The sequence below is a fragment of the Zonotrichia albicollis genome, chromosome 2 (genome assembly GCF_047830755.1).
Source record: "Zonotrichia albicollis isolate bZonAlb1 chromosome 2, bZonAlb1.hap1, whole genome shotgun sequence".
In the NCBI taxonomy this organism is placed as follows: Eukaryota; Metazoa; Chordata; class Aves; order Passeriformes; family Passerellidae; genus Zonotrichia; species Zonotrichia albicollis.
Window position 1 is genome coordinate 78662291 of NC_133820.1, and position 19319 is coordinate 78681609.

Genomic DNA, 19319 nt, shown 5'->3' on the forward strand with positions numbered 1-19319 from the left:
GTAAACAGAAAACAGAGCAAGGAGAGTAGCGTAAATTCAACTCCAGTTTCGTACATACACCAAGCATTTGAATTATTAAATATCTTATTTATGTATTTTAAGAATGGCATAGTTCTTAAATACACTAACACAAGACAGCAGACAAAATGTAGCATCTACAAGAGCTCTGACTCAAAGTAGCTCTTTTCTTCCATCAATAGGAATTTTATGCTTATTTTACATCAGTGTTAATCAAGGTTAGAATCAGGTCTAAAAGTATGTGTTTATGGTAAAATGAAGCAAGCAATGAGTTGGACACCCAATAATTCACACTAATTAGGTGTTACTTACCTTGTCATTTTGCACTACAATTACTTTTATCAAAGGCAGGGCACACATCTGAAAGTAAGTCACTCAGTGGACTTTACCTCATTGTCCAAACCACACAAGATATTATCCCTTCTCCTCAGCAGCCTTCTACTTTGTCCCAAGAGACTTTTCATTCCTGAACATCCTCACTATCTCCAGCCATATAATTCCTCTCAGCTTTATGTTATACATCTTTAATTTTGTAGATGGAAAGACAAACCCTCACATCAATTCAGACCCTTAGAACTGAAAATACACACACACAAAAATTAAAATGTAGTCTAAGAGTCACAGTGAGACCTTCCAGGAAGGAAATGCGGCCAGTCAGTAGGGCACCATCAGAGAAACTGGCCCAAACCAATGTGGTGGTGAATCAGTATGTACTTCCTGGGCTGGTTGTCAAGGATCACTCTGTAGATCCATGACGTGTCACATGGGTGCCACCAAGAAGGCAAAGTTCTCCTTTGAGTTCTAAATGGAAATGCAATTGCAAATGAAGCTATCATTGGCATGAGAAGACCAGGGTCTTACATGATTTTTCTGGGCGTGATTTAAATGTGTCCATATTCCAGAATTTCTTGGAAGTTATTTTGCAGAAGCTGGCTTAGTAGTGCACACCATTAACCATTTCAAAACAGTTCTACCTATTTCCAAGCAGATTTTTCCCCACATATTAAGAATGAGCCCTGTCAAGTAGTCATCCTTTGGATGATTACAACTTCAATTTAAGTTTATTGGGACTTTTGAGTATGACTTTAATACAGGATGAAAAGCACTCATGACATCTGATACCTATTAATTTGGGAATTCACAATTTAATACCTTCAGTGTTATGAGTGTCTTAGTTGCAAATACATTTCAAAGTGTGTTTACTTGTGCTTATAATGACATTATGCTGAGAATATTTCCTCCTCAAAGGAATTTATCATATTTTGTTTGCTATTACTAACATGTTTTTTGAGCTGTTAGTCTGAAACAAATATTTAGACAAGTGAAGGAAGTAGTATTATTATTTCTCCCACTGCACATTAGTAAAATGTAAAGTACTGTGCACCTAGATTGTTATCTGTTTCTGATGAAGCTTGTGATTATATTTTCTGGGTTTAGTTTGAAAGCTAAGACATCTGTTTATCTGGTGCATACAGAATAACTCTCATGTCTCTTCATCTCTTAAATTTTCAAAGGCTTTCATTCTGTTTTAAATCCTTTGAAGAAGCAGTAATCAAAGACAAAAATTATCAGAGGTACATTTTTGTTTTCCAAACAATGAAAATAACAACGCTCATCATACTCCGATTTCAGGCACTTGCAATGAAACTTCAAACCTGGAGATTTGCCACAGAAATCAAAAGTAATATGGGTAGCAGCAAACTCCAAAGTGCTGGCTGGATTACAGTTAATATGGGTATACCCCCCCTAGACTTCAATTCATCATATAAATTTAAACCAGGCATTTAAATAATAAAGACCAATAAGGCAATGCAAAGACATCAAAAAACATATCCCATCACAGCATGACAATGCATCAAAGTTTTTTCCTCTCCTTTTTTTATTCACATAAAGAAACCAGGGAGAATAACGGTGAAATGCCTTTGTAGCACAAAAGGATTCTGAAAACAGAACACTGAACAAACAATATTTTGCCATTCAAAACTGATTTTGAATTTCAGAACTTAAATGGAAGCAATATTTTGCAAGGAAGAATCAATATATGCCTGTGAAGAAACCGGCATTGCAGTTGAACTCTTTTAAGTAAGACATTTTTCTTGCCAAACCTATCCAAATTAAAGTTTTACTTAGCACTTGAGGGAAAAACGAACAGAGGTCTTTCTTGAAAACCTGAAAAGTTTCTATGTATTTTTCATTCATTGATCACTTCTACATACACCTCCACCAGGATCATTGCTTTTGGAATAATCTTTAGGATGAAAATTAGCAGATTTAGTTAAGTTAATAACAGTGGGATTATGGGAAATGTGTTTTTTTTTTTTTTTTTCAAAAACTTCAATTAATTTGTGGCATATTTGAATGCCATGGGTAAGTCCACACAAACTTGGAGCCAAAAATGGTCTTTAAGGATTTGCTTATTATCTTTTGTTTTATTAGAGATTAGCATGATGAAGATGATAGTTAAGAACAAATTTTGTAGTCAGTGATAGGATTCCTGCTGCCCAGATTTAGATCCCTGTGCTGCAATTGCCTACTTTATTAATCATCCTTTACAGTCAGTGCAACAAAACACATTTTGCTAGTCTCCCCTCACCTGACCTATTGTAGACTTCTGCTTCAAAATGAAGTGAATTGCAGCCCAGGAGCATCTAATAACAGGAGCTTGAATGACCAATTCACTGGATATATATCTGTGTTTGGTCAAAAGGATTTAATTTCATTTCAGGTATGTGCATTTCCTTCCCTTTCTGACAAGTCCTTGGTGGTCCCACATATGAACTGTAGAATAGGGAGGGAGGGAGGAAGGCAGGAAGGCAGGAAGGCAGGAAGGCAGGAAGGAAGGAAGGAAGGAAGGAAGGAAGGAAGGAAGGAAGGAATTAACTTTTGTGAACAGGGCACAATTTTCACCTTAAAGACTCATTCCTCTTTTGACTCATCAGTATTCCTACAGCTGCCCAGCCACTGAAATTAGGCTGAGGACATATTGGAAGAAAAGAAAGAATGCAATACAGTATTCTGCTCCTCAGCCTTCACTCTGGAATGCAAAGCAGACACCACAGAGGGTCAGAGTCCTACAGGTTGCACAGGTTCAGCCTTGCGCTCTGCACTCTGCTCAATGACATGTTATGGGACTCCAGTGGGTTACTGTGCTGAAACTGTGCAGCCTTGTCATGCCTCTCACCATTATGGATAGCAGTTGTACAAATAGCATGCAAATTCTGTCGTCTTCACAGTTGCATTGAACAGGAGGAAATAACTGAAGGTCTTTTTTGCTGTGCTGGAAAGCAGAGACAAACTTTCAAAATACCCAGGTTTTTGACAAGGGACCTTTGCTTGGTTTGTGACTGATGTGTAGCACATAGATATCTAGTATGGAGAAGAAAAACAACAATTATCTATCACTCAAAAGTAGATAGGAAACTATATTCATGTATATTTCTTATGACAACATTAGTTTCCCTTATGCCTACATTCTCTTTTTAAAACAAGTGTAGTTTGATTAGATCAGTAGTGATCAAAATAGGCATCAACAGAAACAACTTTCTGTTCATTTAATAGGTATGACACCTGAGTCCTTTGTCCCCCAAAACAAATACACATGAGCAAACATAAAAAGAAAGATTAAAATGTAAAAAAGCATGGGATTTTTCTAATTTTATTAATTTGAAATAGTTGTTCTCACTTGTTTTAAAAAGCTCCTTTTGCTATCACAATTCATCTTTGAGATTGCAATGTAGTTTACATCAGTTTGACTAGGCTTAAAATAACTGCAGCAAGTGCTAAAAGTGGAAGCTTTCTCCCAAGTTATCCTAGGACTACATATTTGCTGTCTGTGAAGAGCAGTGCTGGCTTTCAGTCCTGTTGGCTCAGGGCTGCACTCACAGCCCTGTGAGAAACTCATACTGTGGTTTACAATGGCATTGAGGTGACTTAAACCCGAACTACTACTGAAAGTGCCAAATCCCCTCGTTCTTCCTCTGCCCACACTTTCCACTCCCACACCTCCCATTAGCATTTATGCAAAAGGAACTGGTCCAACTCAAAAGTTTTAGTGCTTGGGAAGCTGGGTGTTGGACCAATTCCCAGATCTCTCTAAAAAGGTAGCCATCAGATCTCACGTGCTGGCACAAGGGAAATGGTGGGAACAGTGAGACAGAGAGGAGAGGTTGGAGGGATCATCTTCTTTAGCAGCATTTTGTACTTAAGTTAAAGTGTTCATGGAAGCACAGCCTAATTTAATTCACATTTCCAAGTTTCTCAGTATTTCCAAGATAGATGAGCGACTGTCACACTCTCTGACTCTCGATTCTACCTCCCTCCCCTCCATCTGGGAACAACCTCAAGATGCTATCATCACAGCAGCAAAAGAGCCCTCAAAAGCATATTTGCCTGTCAGCTGGGTAGTTGACTTCAATTAGAAGTGTCAGGAGTTTTGTTCATAGGTTGCAGGTAGATTTTCCTAGCCAGATTGGGTTGGTTAACAAATCTATTTGGGTCCTTTGCCTTTATCTGCATGATTTGATTTTTTGCAAAGGGAAATAACAGTAGGGTCAGCTATATGTACCTTATGACCTTGCTCTAAATGGAAAACACAGAATTAAACTAAAAACCTAAGTAATTATTATGAGGAAAAATAAGATTTTCGAGCTGCAGTTACAAAAAATGAAAAGTAGAAAAGGTGAGGGAAATCAAAAGTAAAGAAGGAAAGAAAGAAGGAAAATTAAGTATATAGTAATTTTGATAAACCAGCATAGTGAAAATGGTGCCATGAAACATTGAAAATACATTGGCCTTCTGCCTCAAATGGACAGATATTCTTTCAAAACCCATGAATATTATGTCTTAATAAAACTCATTTCAATGCAAATTTCAAAAAATATTAAGAGAGCAACTTTTGAAATATTGAAAGCCTATCTGTTATAAACCAACACGTTAGGAAGTGTTCCAGAGTGACAGAGAAAAAACCCAAACAACTGATGCCTTTGTTGAATATAAGTCCAAGATGGTACATGGCTTAATGATTTTCTTTTTCCACAGAAAATAATCATCTTGCCTCTTGGCTTTCAGCAATATCTTCTGCCCTGGATATTTGCTCCCCTCCCCAGCTGGAAGAATATCCCACTGCTCAGTGACAATTTGTACGTGTACAAATCATTGACCGAATACCAAGTCAGGTGTACTTGGCCACTCTTTAAGGAACAAAATGCCTGGGACTGTCAGATAAGGTAAGACAGGTATTTTTAAATATTATTTTTAAGAAGTATAAGGGGTTGTGTTTAGAAGACAGAGTTAACAAGCAATATCTAGAACAGATTTAGGACCCTACACCTGAGAGAACTTTGAAGTGTAATCCATCCTGCCTCTTATCCTCTCTACCATTTCCAAATGAGCCTTCTCAGGAAGGGAAAGCCCAGTTTGTTTAACCATCTCCCAGTGTCAATCATTCAATGTTAATAAAACATCCCATAGCAGACAGTGTCTGTCAGCAGCAGGCTTTCCTGAACTGCTGCTGAGCAATACTGAACTGCAGATGGAGGTGAGGAAAAGGTATTTTCAGCAACGGGCTTGCACATATACGAGGTTAAATCCTATTCTGAAGCAGGCGGATGAAAATAAAGAGGAATTCAACTGTCTAATGTGTCTGCTGTAATTTTAAATGCCTTAGGCTATGTCTGCATCAGGAGCTCATGAAATCCAAAAGGAACACTCTTGCAGTGCTCAAGACTCCATGTCCCCACCACTTTCATCTCACACATTTTCATTGTGGACTATTTGTAGTCTGGTCTGAGAGGGTGAACTTGGTGTGCTCATGTGGAAAGCACTCTCTAGTTTAGTTTAGACTCTCCCAAACTTGGTTCCCTGGCATTGGAACCCCTTTGTAATGGAAACTGCAGCTTACAAAAAGGGAACCTGTAGGAGATTGTTTCAGAAATGCACTCCTGATGCAAACATCTGCAAGGTATCTGAGGCATTTAGGCAACCAGATAGGCCAGAGATTGTGGAAGGCCTGTGCTTTTTTGGAGGAATATTTAGAAGGTAGGCAAGACACTCTACTATGTCCAAAACATCAGAGTGCCACTCCCTAAGGGGAAAGGAATTCGATAAATACATCTCACAGCAAAATGAAAACAAATCTGAGCCCTGTGCATATTCTGACCAAACCAAACAATCCCCTTAATACTCCTATCTGTGAACACAGACCTCTGTGACAGTAAATGAGATATTTATATATATTTGCACAGAATCTTTTTCTTTTATCTTCTCTGTTCATATAGTCCTAAGAACCTCTGAGAATTATCTGTATTTATCTGCCTGATTCCTCCCATTTGGTTTTGTATCTCTTCAGTTCTATCTTTTCTTTATTTCCAGAAGTCCACATGGCAGCTTTCCAATTGTATTTATCCACTCCAACTAATTGAGTCACATAAATGTAAGTAATTTGAAACATTATTGTGAGAGATTTCTGTTTGCCTCTTTAATTAAGCAGTTGTTCACAGGTGCATACAGTTACAACAAAATTAATTGATAGCTTTATATTGCAGTTCTTGATTCTGCTGCTCTTTGGTGTTTGCAAACAGTGCCATTACATATGTCTTACATTGTTCATTTCTCATTTTCCTTCAGAAAAGGTTAGGACAGATTGACCTATGTATTGGAAAATCTATGCAAGCACTAAAGGTAATTTTACTGAGAAGGAAACTGAGCAAATGTTTATTTGTGGAATAGTTTATTACCAATGTGAAGAGCTACAACCCTGTCCTATTTTTCTGCATCCTTAGAAAGTATCTTGAATGCCAAAAATCATTGCTAGGGGCAGCTAATCACTTCTTGTGGAATTGTGGGCACCTTATTTATTGTTGCCATAGACTTCATTACCTTCATCAGACAGGATTATTTAAGGATTATTGATAAAATTTATTTTAAGTGGTCCATAAACATTAAAAACAGTATATGCAAAAGGATTTTAGCAACAATGTGGGAAAACTTTAGAAGAGTAAGCATGTAAGTCTGATCCTGTATAACTCCCATATCTAACTTCAAGCTACCAGTAGTCTAAATGGAAAAAAGATAGGTATAAGTTCGATGGCAATTAATAGAATAATAGGATCATGGAATATCTCATGTTGAAAGGGACCAATAAGGATCACTGAGTCCAACTCCCTGCTCCTTCCAGGAGCATAACGGCACATAATTTTATGAAACTGCACAAGATTTCAGTTTGCTTTTAAATAGCCTTAATTTTAAAATTATATAATATTAAGAATTATATTATTATATTATCTTAAATTTTTAATTATGGCAGTAGATTGGAGCAATCAATGCAATGCTAAAAAGCTGTGCACAGCAAGCAGACATGAAAGCTGTTTCCCAATGCATCTGCTGAATCTCCTATCATCCGAGGTTATGGATTTCACTTTTTGGCACTGGATTCCAACAAATCTTTTGCTTAATTTATTTTCATTGCTAAGTAAGGTGATCTACCATTATTGTGATGATTCAAAAGCATGATTTTCTTTGGGCTGACTTTGGACTTGCCAGCAGATGGACTTAGACCTAAAATACACCTAACTTCTCGCCTACTCATTTTCTGTTCAAATCCTTTTTAGTTTGACAAAAGACTGGAAGTTTAAATCCATTTGCTGTCTCTGTAATTGCCTGCTCCAATGGTTTCCAAATGTGGAAAGCATAACGACCTCACTTTCTTCTTAATGCCTTCTGCTACCTTCTTACTTTTGTTGCCACTTATTTTTTGCCAACTGCCATTAATTCTTCAGCTCAACCAGCAGAAGAAATTCTAAGAACATTCCTCTTCTGCTCCTGTAAATACAACAGTTCAGCTTATCTAAAGTTAGAATTGCCATGTGAAAGTGACTACTTCTTTCTCTTTGTCTATGTGTTTGGTGTCAAGTCACATAGAATGAATTTAGGCTACAGGATTGCCTTTTAAACATATGGTATTCCTGAAATATCTTTATTTTCTATTTTCTATCAAGGACTTAATTTAAGATCAAAATACATGTTCAAGTTGCTAGGTGAACACTCTTGTTTAGGTAGTAAATATGTAGATAAGAGTCTGTCCCTCTGTTTAAACTCTTGTTGGCAGGATTCTTATTCCTTGCCACAAAAATAAGATTAAGTAATAAGAGTAATGAATAAACAGATAATAATTTACCATTAACTGAGATGGAAGAAATAAAAAGAGTATATTTTCTTCTACATTTAGATAAACCCAAACTACTACCATATGCTTTTCCTACAGGCTATACCAGTGACCGCAGTAATACAAACTCTCCCCTAAAGTTGTTTAGTATATAATAACTTCATACAGAGCAAACTATGTTTAGTAGAGTCAAATGCAAACTTATTCCATCTCTAAACAGAGCAGAAATGTCACACTTAAATGAAAACAAATTGTGCCCTGTGACTGAAAACGTATTAGAGGTTAGAGTGGGGAGTTGGACTTGATGATCCTTATGGGTCTCCTCCAGCTTGAGTTAGTCTTTGGTTCTGTGAATTGCTGCCTTCCATTGTGATAATTTGAGAGCTAATCTGGAGAGTTCTCATATAATTTTCATGACACTCTTGGAACAGCTCATGTATTGTTGTGCCTGGGCCAGAAGACAGTAATTGGCAGCCTTATTTTACTCCGTATACAAAACAGGATCATGTGCCTGATAAGCAGCTGTGTTTCAGGAATGGGAGGCAGAAGCTTCCAGCTGAGGGATAGAGGATGTCATGAGGTTCATCTGAGCATGAAATCCTGAAGCATTTCAGAAATAGGGTGCTGAGAAGCAAGTGTGAATCTTTTTGTTACATTGAAAAAAATGTAATAGAGGGATACTGTGCCCAGTTTTTCTGTCACACTTGATAGTTGCAAGAGAAATCAGAGAAAAGTTCTAAAAAGAAGCTTCAAAAGAGATTAAGTTGAAGAGTGGTAAGCTTAAAGAGCTCAAGTTGTTTCATTTCCATAGAGGAAAAATACTCAACATGGCTGTAATGAACATGTATCTCATTTGGAGAGAAGGCTTTTGCAAGTAGAAAACATTCTTAATATAGCAGAAAAGGAAAGAGAAGAGAGAGAGAAAAAGACCCAATAGCAGAAATCTGAAGGCAGACAAATTCAGTTGTGAAACACAGTGTCCTTTTGTAAGCGAGAACTTCACAAGGATCTTTTGTATTTCCATTATCTCTTCAGTTGTCTCTATTAGTTTTGGGTATTCTTATTAAAATCTATTCTGCAGGTCATTTAGAAATGATTAAATTACTCCCAGAATAGTTGACTGAAAATCTGTGTTTGGAGAAGTCTAGACACTAAACAGTAACAACAATTGAGATGTGAGTGTATTAGTAGTGAGCACGTAGGTAACTGACTGAATAGCATATAAACCAGGAGATGGCATGATTTTCCTTCCCCTCACAAACTCAAATACAGTTAAAATACTGCTGTAAATCTGAACACTGGTGCTCACCATTTAGTTGGGACATCCTTTAGAGCTTATCAAGGTTGTCAAGATTGCGCCCCGTGGCACTTATGCAAAATTGCATATATACAAGAAATTCTGTTCAGTGTGGTCTAAAGTGTTAGGTACAAGAATGCCATGCAGAAGTTAGTGCTGCTGGTGTTCTCTCTTGAACTTTTATATAGCATCCATCACCGCATTATGTATGGACTTTTGGCAGAACTAGGCAAGAAAACCTAGGAAATAATCATTTTTGAAGAGAAAATCTGCCCTGATTTGTTACCATAATTGTCTACTGCAATAGGATATTGTGAATGTTTTCTCATCTGTCATTATGCCTAGATTTGTTCTTTCAGTGCACAAAGACGATTTCCTTGATGCAAATACAGCAGCACATTCCCTAGCTTTCTTCAGACTCTTCAGGAAGCTTACCAGACTCTTCAGAAAGTTTGCTTAAGTCTATTACAAATGACAGAATTGCAGAATCATTTATATTGGAAAAGCTGAGATCAAGTCCAGCTTTTAACTGACCACCACATTATCAAATAGACCATGGCACTAAGTGCCATGTCCAGTTGTTTCTTGAACACCTCCAGGGATGGTGACTCCACCATCTCCCCATGAATTCCATGACGGTGTTTAACAACCCTTTCTGTGAAGAAACTCCTCCTGATGTCCAGCCTGAACCTCCACTGATACAGCTACAGACAATTTCCTCTTGTCCTGTAGAGGAGTAGAGACTGATCCCTGGCCTCCTTTCAGGCAGTTGTAGAGAGTAATAAAGTAACTCCCAAATCTCCTTTTCTGCAGGCTGAACAACCCCAGCTCACTCAGCCATTACTCATAGGACTTGCGCTCCAGATCCTTCACAGTTTTATTGACCTTCTCTGGACACACTCCAGCACCTCAGCGTCCTTTTGCAGTGAGTGGTTCAGAACTGACACAGCACCAAAAGGTGTGGCCTCACCAGCTCCGAGCACAGGGGGACAATCCCTGCCCTGGTGCTGCTGGCCACACCATTGCTGACACAGGCCTGGATGCCGCTGGTCTTCCTGGCCACCTGGGCACAGACTGGCTCCTGTTCAGCCACTGTCCACCAACAGCCCCAGGTCCTTTTCTACTGGGCAGCTCTGCAGTCACTCTGCCCCCAGACTGCATGGGGTTGTTGTGACCTCCACATAGTTGGTATGGGCTCATTGATCCAGCCTGTCCAGCTCCCTCTGCAGAGCCTTCCTCAAAGATGTATGAATCATCATGTGACTAATGATCATTCTGGACTGATTTATAGGGCTGCTTTTGTTGGTGAGGAGGAAACTAGTTCTGAAATGAAGTATTGCAAAAATGCGCGGTGGCTTTCTCTGTTTGCTCTGTCTCTGAATTTGCATAAGTTTTACTCAGACCGGGCATAAAAACGTTTTTCTTTTTAAGTGCCAGCACTGAAAACCTTGTACTGGGTTCTGAAAATCACTGTCAACAATAAAGTTTTCTCAGGCCAAATTGTTACAATTGAGTAGACACCTTGTCTCCAGCAGGTTTGTGAAAGTGCAAATAAGGGAGGCATTTGGCATTCCAGAGGGAAACTTGGAGATAGAATAGCTTTGCTGATGACATATGAGATTGACTTGCATCCAGCTTTCTCCCTCAGAGCTGTTGGGTCTGGTAATAAAAAAAAAGAAAAGAGTTACAAATCAAAGTCAAAGCATACAATTGTTTCTGAAGCAGACATATATGACTCACAGGCAACCTATGAGTTGAGCATGAAGCTGCCTTTCCTTTGAGTCACCTTAAGCATGTGTCCATTTAACATGGTCTAGCATTTACAAAATAAGTATATTCAACCAGGTACAACAAATAATTTGAAAATTTACAGGGCTGGTGAGTTGCAATTAGGAGCTTGTTTGCGCACAAATGACTTTCCCAACCTGCTTAGGCACCTGTGCAGCTTTGGGGTCAGGAGTCACAGAGGCGTTTAGCACAGCTCCTCAATTGGTAAGGATGTCACCTATTGTGAACTCCAGTTCAGGTGCCAATCTCCTTTGGATGCTGAAATCAGCCTGATAAACTTTGCCCTTTGTCTCTTCAGTCCCTGCCTTTTTGTCTTTCTCATTCCCTATTTCTGTCAGCAACTATTTTCCATTTGTTACATCTCCAGTTACTACCATTCCAGCTGAGCTTATTTCATGTTCTGAGATAAAAACAACTGCAGCATCTCATAAGCTGCAACTTTGGGAAATAAATGATGAATTTCAGGTTTTAGCAACAACAACCAAGTAACAGGAATTTGATCCTGGGAAGAAAAAACCAACCCTTTTTGAATTACTGTCCTGTTTAAAGCCCAATGTTACATGCAATATTGGCCATGCAAAATGGGCTCATCACTTGTAGAATGAGGTACAGCAAGAGAGAAATTATGGTCAGCTTCCCCAGGGAGGTACACATTCAAGTGCAGGGGTGAAAAGATTTATTTTTAATCAAGTGGATAATCCTCTTCACTGTGCAATGGGAATTACCTCAGGTATAAACATTAACCATTGTAACTATTAAGTATGAGGGAATATTAGATTAATTATTCTGTAGATGTGAAATAAACTGCTGCAGCTTTTGCAGTATGTAAAAAGGACAACGAGTCGAGAGTCTAAATTGGGTATTTAGCTCAATACACAGAAAGATACTTTGATTTAGTGATCACATGATTTAGTGATAACAGTTACAAATTCAGGGTCTAGGGTATTGAATCATGTTAAATAATACTCACTTGTTCCATTTAACAATATTTAATGCAGTGATTGGAAATTCCATAGTAGGCAAAGGGAGCTGGGCTGACATCTTGGTGTTTTTTATTAAGATTTGTCTTACCTAACTCCTCTGGAATAATTTAAGAGTACAAATTCCATTGTTTTCAGTGATAATACATAAAATTTCTGTTCAATATTTTTATTTTGATAAAGGTTTTTTTGCTTGTTGGGTTTTTTGTTTGTTTGTTTTTGTACTTGTTTGGGATAAAATAATGAAAAATGATCATGTATGAACATGGAGATAAATATCTGATTATAAACTCAACTTTTGTCAGACAAAAAAATTTCTTTTTTCTTCCTTTACAAAAAAATAATGACAATAACAAGTTCTAATATATTAATTTAATTTGAATTGGAATACCAGCACATCACAAGGGCAGTAGTTTTAAAAAGAAAATTTGCAAATTCTTCAGTACATAACTGCAGTGATATCTCTGTGTTACAAGTTAACATGAGAAAATTATATATAATACTTCGCTGAATTCAGTTGTGATACCCTGGAATAAAATTCTGGTTTTATACCATGGCTATATCAACTGGTTTCCACAGTATTTCCACAAAATGACAACACATCTCTTATACAAGTTTTTTTAAGCATTTTTCAGAATGTATAAATATTATTTTGTGTCTCTACTTAGATTAAGGTTAATACTGTTGAAATATCTACATCTGCTTTTCTTCTCACTGTGATGTTTACCACCTAATAAAAATGCTGAAATTACTGAGGAAAGATGTTTAATTTGTTCTTGCTGCTCAGTTGCATGTTGCATCCTATTTTGTAGTAAATGGCACAATGTCCCAAGTGGGCTGCCATACTGTCAGATACATTATTTATACATAACATTACTGGTTAATCAATGAACAAAAATGCAGGATTCTCTTTTCCCTCTTTTCCTGTGACATCTTTAAAGCTACAGCAGAGAAAAATAATTTTGCAATGTATTATACTGTTACTCACTTTTAAATATAGCTTCAGGAGTTTCCTGGCACAGTTTACATCATACATCTGATTAAATCGAATGTGATTGTAAGACAAATGCAGTAACAATTTGTGCAGTGAAAAAAAGTAATTTATTTAACTTTGTAGGCTATACTTTCCAGTTGAAAGTGAGCAAAACATATTCCAGCAAACGTTTTAACAGATCTTTTTAAAATCCAAAATGAAAACTGAATATCCAGCCCATCATGATTTTTCATGTGTATTTACAAGAGAGATAGAATTTAAAGTCACTTGAAAACACAGCAATTTTCGAAGTTCACATTACATTAAATGGAAAACAGACTTTATAGGTGAACAAAGAACTGAAATATGAAAATATATTTGTGCAAATGAGAAACATAGCTGTACGGTGTCACAGTACTTCAGGGGATTTTTGTTTCTACTTCAGCTTATTCTCTTGTATTTTGTTCATAGACATTTCAGATCAATACAAAATATTCAGCTCTGTTCCAGTGATTGAATATGAATACATTATATGCATACAAAAATAGTGATAATCTATGTTGATACAATAGTTCATTTTGCATTAGTGTCCGAGATGGGACAATGTTAAGAAGCAATTTAAATGAAATTCATTTAAATGTCAGCTCTCATGCTTGCGATTTTTCTATAATTGGTTATTTAATTAAAATAATTCTCATAGTCATTAATTTAGACTAAAACTTGCTGTGCACTGACATGTTTTAATTACATGGTATTAACAAAATTGATATGCTTTAAAAAAGCATGGTTAAATTTTAAACAAGAATAAATTAGAAATCTCATAGATCATCCTACTTAGAGTATTAGTAGAGAAAAAGTCGGTCATTTAAAATGTTTATTATAAACAAAGTCCCAGCATTATTGTGCATGCATCATATTTGGTTCCTGCTTCAGTGTGAGGAGACTTTTATGTTAACACAGCACCTCCATCTTCGAATTCCTTTAACCAACACACAATAAATAAGGTAATGAACCAAATTAAATATTAATAGAAATCCACATAAACCACGGAAGACAGACACAGAACTGACGTTTGAATTATACTATACCTTTGATATCATTAGGACAACATATTAATGAAGTTTTAAAGGGTTTAATCTTTATCTACTGTTCATGAAGACAAAAAGGATTATATGAGCTTCCTTATAAAATGCAGATAAGGAATAAAAAAAATTAAGTATTCTAGTGAAACTACCTGAACAGTATAGAAGTACTAAAGTCTTAGACAGTGACTGTGCAAGGTAATCCACAGACAGGGAGCCACATGCCTTTATGAAGTACCCTGATGTCAAAGGAACTACTTCCATAAATAAAGTAGGTACTTTGTTTTCAGGACTGGACTACACTGAAAAGTGAGAATCAGAATTTTATCTCATTGTCTATTAATTAGGCTAGGTCTATATTACTTTGACCTTTTTAATATTCTATGATTTAATTGGATGATCACTATACCTCAGCCTATGATTGCCAGTCATTCTGCATAATGTACTTCTACTCTTTCTTACCTTGACATGTGCAGGTTCAGATTCTTGTTAACATGAAATTATGATTTTATTGTGAATTCCTGATTCCCAATAATTGATTTGTGGGGCCAAAAAGGATGTGCACAAAAATGTAGAACATTATTAATTCCAAAACAATATAAATTAACAGTGTTGCTTTTTCTGGCAGCCAACATGTAAAGCATTTATATCTCTTCCAGATCTTTCCCTTTTGATCTTCAAATTCCACACTGCACATCCCAGAGCCTAAAATGCTGCCCAAGACTGAGGCCTTACCCAGTGTCATATTGCTCACCAATCTGACTTACGAAACACACTGTGGTAAGAAAATGCTGCTAAAAAGCAGCTCTTGCATTTAGAGAGTGCTTCTTGTTCTTTTACAGTCTGAGGACTGGATTCAAATAAGTGTGGTTGTCTAGAGGTGAGCTGATGATTGTAGGCTCTTTATAGTCAGTGGAGAGCAATACAGCAAAATATCTTATTCCAGAGACTGTGTTTGGTTAGATGAACTGTGCTCTAGAGGTGGCTATAGTTTTCTATTCATTATAAAGAAAAGTTTGGACAAGGTCAGAGATTTGATGTTCAGCTGGATGACTTCCACCCATTCTGACTGTATAGATGCATTTACTTTAATATTCTTTGTTTGGTTCTGATTTATGCATAATAGATTATCTTTCTATATATTTTATGGATATAAATTCTGCTCTGCAGAATCATAAATTCTTTGTGTCTCTCAGTCTTTAGAGTCCTTATCGTCCATATGTGTGTGAAGAAGTGAAGACCTGTTATTTCTGCAAGATAATGGGAAAACTCCTAGTTTACCAAGAGAGCACAGGAAGCCTGTAGCAGAACCAGAAACAAATCCACCATCTAAGCTCCAGGCACCAGCAGAGTGACCCATACTTCCTATTTTCCCAAGTATGACTTCCTTTCTGTTTTGTGGCTGCGCTGATATGGTTTTGCATGAAAGCAGCAGCACAGTTGTCTTATCTTGTGAGCTGATGGGGATTCTGACTTCTCAGTTGGATCATCCTGTCCTACAGCCCTTGCAATGAGGCTGGCTACAGGATACCTCTCTTACAGCAGATTAAAGTGTGATTGTAGCTAAGTGTGTTAACTAAATGTGACTAACACAATTATACCATCAGCAAAAACCAGGACAGTGCTTTATGGTATGCCATCAGTCTGAATGTTGGTGTGTATCATAATGATCCTTAGTCAGTTGTAGTCCAACTTCCAGCATGTAAAAATGCTACCTTGACTTTTCTGCGCTTCTCTGCATGAAGCAGATCAGCTACAAGGTTATATAGTATCTCTGATTATCATATTTTCCTCCCTCAATGTTAACATGCTTCCTGAACTGTAAGTAACCCATATTTACATTGCAGAAAATCATAGAATCATTTAATTCAGGAATGATCTGCTATCACCCTTCTTCAGCAATGAAATTCTTGGGATATAGGACCCACTTGTGCACTTATTAACTCATTTTCAGAGTAAATGAAATTTTGAAAGAAAAGTTTGCTGATGCAAACTCATTTACCCTCAGACTTTTTTCCAGGACTTCTTCAATGTGAAAGTATTTTCAAGTGTATGTAAACATAATTTATTGATAGCCTCCCTGGAAGGTTTCCATCAGAGGTATCCTCAAGACTAAAAGGAGTACATTTTCAGTTTAAAATCTATATGCTACTTTAGCAGTGAAACTTGAAATTCAAGAATTCTTGAATAAGACCAACTCTGTCAGATTCTAGATTACTTCATTGCTTAATACATTGCTTTAATTGAGAATATTCTCTGAGTGGATATATAAAGGAAAAGGAAAAAAAGAAAAAGGGGAAAAAAGCAAAGGTAACAGTGACTGGCAGCTTTGTTGTATGGAATGTTAAAGACAAAATTCTTCTTCCTGAGACAGCAAATATTTTCTGCCTTAACAATAGAAAGACAAAATAAAAAAAATCTGCAGCACTTACAAAACAATGTAACTTGTAGCATCACAGCTATGCATCTGATCTACATTTGGGCTTGGTAATTTGTTCTAAACTATGACCAAAAAAAGAGAGAAAGAGAAAAGATAGGTAGAGCAATTAACAACACTCCCCTCTCCCCCACTGATGATAACTTAATGATAAAAAAACTTTGGGGCTTTTTTCCTTTAAATACACATATTTTTTCTCATTGTATTTCATCACACCCTCTGTATTGATGTCCAAGTCCTAAATCATATGCATAATTTTCAAGACTGTATTCTTAAATCATATGCATAATTTTCAAGACTGTATTCTATGCTGAACACACTGGAGTATTTTAGGAAATGCATAAATGTAAAGATAAGATATGTGATATCACACATCCTGTAATTCCATTACAATTTGTTGATGTGTTGCCAACAAATCTGTTTCAATTTCTGGTTCAGAACTGATGTTTTCTATTGGAAGTTGGTCACTCCTATACAAATGTGTTAGCCCCACTTCAAGCTTAATGCTGAAAAGAATTCAGAAATAACCCTGGGAACATTTAGTATTTCCTTGAAAAAGCTGTGGATTGTCATTAACTGACAAACAGTCTGCTGCCAAGTTCTTGCAAGAATTGTATTTGTTGTCTGATGCCAAACAGCCTCTTTAAATGCTAATGAACAAAGTATGGCATGCATTCTGTTCTTGATGGATTATGCCTATACCTTCTGTGGTCAACAGAAGGGGAATTCCCGGCCCATATGATTTCCATTCTGGCAGGCAACTCTTTTCTCTGCTTACAAGGCAGTAAGCACTCAAATAGATTAGTCAATCTTATTTTTACATTAAGTATAGCCTCCGCACCCTAATTCGCATGTATGAAATCTGGAGGAACCGTGCCAGGCTGCCTACGCACTGTATGAGTTTTGTTTTCTTTAGAGGATTAAGCTTCTGACTTAGTATCACTGATGCTCACTGTATACTGATATGCCTTTTAAATTCAAACATGAATGTTTCATAAACAGCTGATTTACATGTTTGTCTTTAGCTCTTTGGAGACAGATTTAAGGAATTAGATTTTTTAATTGTCTTCTTTAGTGGTTTTCATAATTTCCTGTAACAGAAAGAGCTGGCTTGGTACAGAAATACATTAAAGAACAGTACCTTACTACCATGTGTACATGAAGTCTTACAGCCAGTAGGAGATTTGTGTATATCAATATCTTTGATTACACCTTCAAGCCCAGCTTTCCAAGAAGACTAAGTTATGCAGGAAATAGCAAGTTCAGGAGTTGTGCACTGAATAATTTTTATGTGATATGATATTTTAATTTGTTTTAATTATCATTCAGTAACTGCTGTTAGTCAGATGATCCTCTTTAACTAGTTTATGATCTGCTGAAAAGGAAGAAAAAGCTCTTGTAGGATAATAGCAACCTTCAAGCTATAGGTGCAATACAACTGATCTTTAGTTAAAATGCACAACTACAAGGTAGAAAACATGCCATTAATAGAAATAAAAAGTAATAGAAGTGAATAGGAAAAAATTACAACAGTATTTTTTTTAACCTCGATGAAGGAATTTTTCCTTTTAGATGGGCTGCTATACATTTCTCAAAAACTGACATTTGAGGCTGAATCCAGATGATTCTAATATGGAACTAACTTAACTGTTTGTGGTCTTCCTGCAACTTTACAAATAGCTTTGCTAGATAATATGAAATAAAAATTTAATTAGCTCATCAGGAAGAGAAGCTTTCAATAAAATGAGTTTGTAGGGGGGAAAAAAAGCATCTACATACCTATACACATAGGAGGAATAGTTTTTTTTCTCTATTATATATGGACCCATCAAGACCAGGTTGGATGAGTCTTTGAGCAACCTGGTCTAATGGAAGTTGTCCCTGCCAAGGGCAGAGAATTGAAACGAGATGATTTTTAAGGTCCCTTTCAACCCAAACCATTTTATGATTCCATGAGCTCTGGAAATTGTGCTTCTGCATCGAGAAAGCATGCTTCTGAGTTAGTGAGAAATTTGGTCAAAGCTTCTCCTCTCTGTGGAGAAAAAAAGACCTCAGTGCCTTTTGAATGAAATTCCTATGGAGAAAAGGTGGAAAAAAAAAAGAAGAAAGAAAAGTAGCAAAAGTATTCTGTGTCCTGTGTCTCTAATTTACTGGAAGAGCTGGAAAATCAAGATCTCCTGTCATCTTATATTCAGAATCATTTATTAAATGGATAACCATACCTATAGGTATTAATTTTACAAGAAAACAATTTTTTTTATGGCCTCGCTCTCTTTTGAAATGAGCAATTTCTTCTGGTCTTCCAGCTATTTATAGTAAGACCTTTATAAGCTCAAACTAATTAATAAACGAGATCAATTTCAAGATTTTTTTTCCTTGTTCAAAACCACATAATCATTCATTTCAGTAACATTTTAAAGGCCATGTCTAAAATAGATTTGCACCCATGTCCCCAATGTGAATTTTTCACTCTTTGGCAGCATGCAATAGGTAGTGTATAATGACCTTTTCTCTGTTTGGAACAGGGATTAGAATAATATATTTGACCCTTTTTACTCACATGGGAGTGATGCTAGTCTCCAT

General features: G+C 36.6%; 1 protein-coding gene across 1 annotated transcript in view; it reads left to right on the forward strand.

Moving 5' to 3' along the window:
- LOC106629412 (uncharacterized) overlaps positions 1-18882 on the forward strand; it is an 88519-nt gene extending 69637 nt beyond the window's left edge. The window contains exons 5-7 of the mRNA XM_074536200.1: positions 5056-5243; positions 6388-6448; positions 15496-18882. The gene's annotated coding sequence lies outside the window, so the exon portion shown is untranslated. The remainder of the gene's footprint in view (positions 1-5055; positions 5244-6387; positions 6449-15495) is intronic.
- Positions 18883-19319: the final 437 nt, after the last annotated feature.